This window comes from Arachis ipaensis, chromosome B05 (genome assembly GCF_000816755.2).
Source record: "Arachis ipaensis cultivar K30076 chromosome B05, Araip1.1, whole genome shotgun sequence".
NCBI lineage: Eukaryota > Viridiplantae > Streptophyta > Magnoliopsida > Fabales > Fabaceae > Arachis > Arachis ipaensis.
In genome coordinates this window covers 8,932,139-8,937,986 of record NC_029789.2, presented here as the reverse complement: position 1 = coordinate 8,937,986, position 5,848 = coordinate 8,932,139, and positions in this window count along the sequence as shown.

Genomic DNA, 5,848 nt, shown 5'->3' with positions numbered 1-5,848 from the left:
AAATAAGGCCAGAATTCAAAGAATACTCTATTATCAAGTACAAATTTGGAGACACTCACTAAATTCTTTGAAATTGATGGGACATGAAGCAAATTTTGAAGTTTAAAAAACTTGTTTGACATAAATGCATGCACGATAGTCCTTCCAATGTTAGCAATGTTCATACCTTTTTCATTACCTCCAAACACTTGCTCAGGTCCCTCATATTCTGAACTGTTGATCAGGTTCATTTGATCAAAAGTGATGTGGTGAGATGCTCCAGAGTCAGGATACTATCCTGTGTCACTACTGCTCGCTGGAATTGTCAGCAAAGCTTGTGGAACTTGGTTAGGCTGGTTTGGTTGTTGAGTGCACTGGTAGTAGGGTTGTACCTGGTTTTTTTGTTGATGGAAAGCACCATTGGGTGGTGGAGGCGCTTAATTGGAATGTTGAAGTTGTTGATTTTGGTATCTTTGGTTGAACCTATGGTAACACTGCCAGACAGTATGACCAACTCTTCCACAAAGCTGACATTGAGGTCTATTCCCATGCCACCATGATCTGCCTCCTATGAAGCTTCTACCTCTACTCCTTTTGTTGCTTTGGCCTCTGTATGAGTTTCTTGTGTAGTTCTCATATGGATCTGGTGTTAAGTATTCAGATTCTTTTCTTGCATCTAATTCTTTTTGCACCAGGTTCGCATGAGCCATGGTTAGATCTACTTTTCTAAACCTGTCATTCACTTCCTCTTGTGCTAGGAGCTGTGACTCAAATTTACTAATTGTCATGTGATCCATTCTTCCATTAATCATGGTGATAAACGCACTGTACTCTTCATCCAATCCTCCTAAAGCACATCCGAAGTATTCTTCTTTTGAGAGAGGAGCTCCAAGAGCTGAGAGTGAGTTAATTACCTTATTCATCTTGCTAATGTATTCAGAGACTGTGGATCCGTGCTTTTTGATTGTCTTCAACTGCACTTTTAGTGATCTTATCCTTGACTTGAGTCTTGCTGCAAAGTAATCCTCTAGAGCATTCCAGATCTGAAACGCATAATCGTATTCTACTACTTTACTGACAAAGATTTCAGTCATGGCGGAGAGCATCCATGCTATCAAGCACTCATCGATCATTGTTCCCATTCTTCGAATTCTAGAGAAATTCTGTTTTCTGCTAGATCTTGATTTGAGTTGAACTTTCTTGGAATTGACGATCTTGTGGTGATGTGATTCTGCAGCTTGTTTGCCTTAATGCATGCTAGTGCTTGGCGTTTCCATGCCTTGAAGTTGTCTTCATCCAGCTTTATTGTTGCTGAAAAATTGGCAATTGAAGCCATTGTTGTTGTTGTTGACTGAAGCGGTAAAGTTTGAACAGTGGAGTGTTGGTTAGCGGAAGATGTGAAACCTTCTATGGATCAGAACCAAAACTCTAATACTATGTTAGAGAACCAAATAGAAAGCAGAATTGAAAGAGAAAAAGTAGAAAGTGAACGAATTTATTATGATTCAAGAATAAAAAAAATTGTTTATTAAGTTTTTACAGAGTTACAATTTATATAAAAAGAGGAGTGAGAAAGGTGTGGTTGTGGTTTATTAGAGAGAGTAATAATCTAACTAATTTGCTGAGATATCATAACAGATTAATCAATTGCTAATTTTACGGGTGTTCACTTAACTATCACTAACATGTTGAATGCAACTGACTTATCGTGGACCTCCTTAACTATGGTGCATGGTGTAGGAAGGAAAGAGAACACCTGTTACACTATTATGTTTCTTTTCATATCTTATTAATAAGAATTAGACATGCGTTTATTTACATTTTTATATATTAATAATTTAATAATGTTATAAGCTTTTTTTTTCTTTAAATAAATATTCAGTTTTTATTGGTAAACGTATAAGAATCCGGTAGTGGAAGTGTGGAACAGGTAATCCGTAATCTCAATCCATGATTCACTTATTCACTATGACATCTATGATGGGTGCATGATTCCTGTGCTTATGAGTTATGAATCTCTGATAACAAAGAATTTTTTTACTTGGAAGTCGACGACTTATAGGGTGTGTGTGATTTAAAGATTAAATTTTATTATCAAGTAATTTCATTCCTAGGTATTATATTCCTAGGAATGAGATTACTTAGAATATATGATTTCTATATTTGGTTGTAAAATTTAATACATTGGAATATTATGTAATAATTCTAGGAATGACTAAATTTTTGTTTGGTTGAGTTTAAATATCTTGGTCATATTATGTAATATGTCAAAATTACCCTTAATCATTCAAATTAAAATATTAATGACTAAAAGTTAAATATTTTTTAAATTTACTAAAATACCCCTAATAACAAATATGTTTAGTTAAAATTATTATTGATTTTAATTTTTTTAAATTTACTAAAATACCCCTAATAACAAATATGTTTAGTTAAAATTATTATTGATTTTAATTTTTTTAAATTTACTAAAATACCCCTAATAACAAATATGTTTAGTTAAAATTATTATTGATTTTAATTTTTTTAAATTTACTAAAATACCCCTAATAACAAATATGTTTAGTTAAAATTATTATTGACTCAAAAATTTTTTAAATGTACTAAAATACCCCTAATATCAAATATCTTTAGTTAAATTATTATTGACTCTAAATTTTATCTCTACTAATAAATTTACTATAATACCCTTAATAACAAATGTTTAATTAAATTAAATTAGTGACTATGACAATGTAAAAGGAGCAGTGTTCATCTCAGATGATCCTCAACTAACTGAATGGCGACATATCTATTCTCCTAGCATTGTAATTACTTCCAAAGATGTAAAATCTGTGATCAATTATACACAAAGCAACAAAAATTCAAAATCCACCATCAATTTTCAACAAACATTTCTTGGAATCAAGCCATCACCAGTTGCTACACATTCTAGTTCAAGAGGAACTTTAACTAGTTTTCCATGGATCTTAAAACCTGATATAATGGCATCAGGAACTAGGGTTTTAGCTACTTATATTCCTCACAAAACAACAGCAACAATTGGCACAAATGTTTTCCTATCAAGTCACTATAATATTCAATAAAAATTCAAAAATAGCAATATTTAAAGCAATTTCTTCAAAAATGGCAAAAGTTCCTCCGGTTGAAGTTGGAACACCATGTCAATCAGACTCTTGTCCCTTAGAATGCTAAGGCCAGCCTTCATTCTATCATCACCGCTCAAACCAGGAACATCTCTCAACAGTGTCATTAGCTTCATTCTGCGCTCAGCTCCTTCTTTCTCATGCTTAAAACAAGAAACCATATCAACTAAAACAGCTGTGTGTTCTTGATAAGCACCTTTCATATCTCTCATTGAGTCTACTACTATGTCAATTACTTCCTCACTTTTGCTCCCTCTTTTTCTTTTATTCCTTTCTATATATGAAGCATTAGGAGCAGCAGAAGAACTAGGAGCAGCAGTAGCACCGGAAGCAGCAGGAACACCAGGAATTGGAGGCTCCTAAAAATTGAAAGCAACACCAGCAAGAACATCAGAAGATTATTCAATATTTATAGAAATGAAGAACAAGTAGCCTAACTGATTATACATGCTCTACACTTGTATATACAAGCATTATCTCTGCCTTGGCCAGCAAGACTAACAACATTAACTAACTAAACAGAACCTAATAGAATATTAACTACCTTGATTCTAATTATGTTTGCAATTTTCCATAACCGGATTTAAACGTACCATTGTCACACTTCCAAGAAGTAGTTGCAAGCTCTACCAAACACTCAACTAATTTTGCATCTTCGTGTGGCGTCCATTGACGCTTAGTTTGTTTTGAATTAAGTCGAGTATTCTCTTCCATTTTCTATAAAAGCTTTGATATAAAAATAAGATGGAATAATAAATTTCTGTCTAGAAACAAACAAATGTATAAAAGCATATATTTCTCCTAATGCTAGCAAGCTGAATTAATACTCATGCATGTTACTATTTTATAAATAATAACATAATTGATTTCTAATTAATCAGTAAAGTGTTACTATCTAGTATCTAATACAATTGGTATAGGAAACTACAATTTAATATCAGGAAGTTCTCAATTGAAGCATATTTTATTGCTTGATTGGTTTTATGGTATCAATCATAAACTCCCATTTAGAGTAGGTGACACGATTCTTAAACTAATTTTGTTTTGATTAATTTCAATCAAACATTTGCATCTAAACCCCTGCTTGAGAAGTGTAAAGAGGCCATAAAATGTAGCTCTATTTTGGAAAACTAGTTTCATGGTAATTTTCAAATGCATGATACTTATTAACAAAAATCAATTGCAAGTTTTTTAACATAGAATCTAATACAAAACAAGCTTTTGCTCCAGCTCATGTTCACAAAATAAATTCCAAACAAAACAATATTTTACAAAAGAAACTACAAAGATACTATATAACATGCAATATGGCCTTCATGTCAAGTTGTCAACACTAAGTTAAAAGAGGTTTTTGAGAAGAAGCCTACCTGAGAACCCTCAAATTTGATATGCTTCACTTGATTTAATTGTTTGAGAAGTAGAAAAGCATGAAGTCCTGTTTGTGTGTCCTTCTCACATTTCCACAGAGTGATATCAGCAAAAGCATTATGAGCAGACAGTGGATCTACCAGTGTAATACACTGTGATATAAAACCATAAGCACAGTATCTGAATCTTTTCAAATGTGAAGCAGAAACATAGATCGGACAGCTACTTGGCTTATAAGATGCAGATTCAGCTTCTTGTTTCATGAAAAAACTAAAGAATACCACAACCAATAACCTTTTACACATGAAATATTTAATACATATTTCAGCTTCAAATTTAGTTAAAATTGGCTTATTATTGACTCTAAATTTAACACATGAAATACATATTTCAGCTTGTACTGTTCTTCCTGAAAAACAAATAATAGCAACAGAATTTTTTAAAAATCAAAGTAACAAACAAAACTAAAGGAAATCTTGTAATACACAGCATTGACTCTAAATAAATATGTACTAAAATATGTACTAAAATACCCCTAATAACAAATATGTACTAAAATACCTCTAATAACAAATATGTTTAGTTAAAATTATTATTGACTCTAAATAAATATGTTTAACATGAAACCAATTTTCAATATGAAACTAATGGCAATGCCATGGCTAATCAAATGTTCTTGAAACATCAAAGTAACAAAGAAGTTAGGCATCAGAACAAGACAGAAAGAAACATTAACAAATTCAAAAGATCAAAATTCAGCAATTATTATATAAGATTCAAAGAAAACGGCAACAAACAGAAAGTGATCTTCAAGTTTTGTTCAAGAGCTGAAACTATACAACAGAAGCAGTTAATAAATCAGGCAGAAAACAAATCATCAAATCATCAAAATCGGTGACAACAAGCTTAAACTCTTTATTTGAGGCAAATCATCAAACACCATGTTTGCATGCAACATAATCACAGAGAGCATCTAAGAAATCAAGCAAAATAGAAAATAAATAATTAAATTAGCAGTCTATTGCAGAAAATTAGTGTAATATGATGTAGAAAGCATAAAAAAATCCAAACCTTAATGAGAGATTCGAAGAGAATTCAAAGAAAATTCGCAGAGAGAAGCAATGCGAACATGAACTCGAAGAAAAGAAGGAGACCAGTCTTCCGTTTAGGGTAACGGTGGCGCCGGCGCAGCTCCGATGGCGGTGGCGTTGCTGAAGTCTCACTAATTTGGGGACAAAAAAAAGCTCTGCTAGGGTTTCGCCGTTTCCTTCTTCAGAGAGAAATGAAGAAGAAGCTGAAATATGTATTAAATAGCAGGGGTAATTTAGTCTTTTTGTTTCATTATATACATTCCA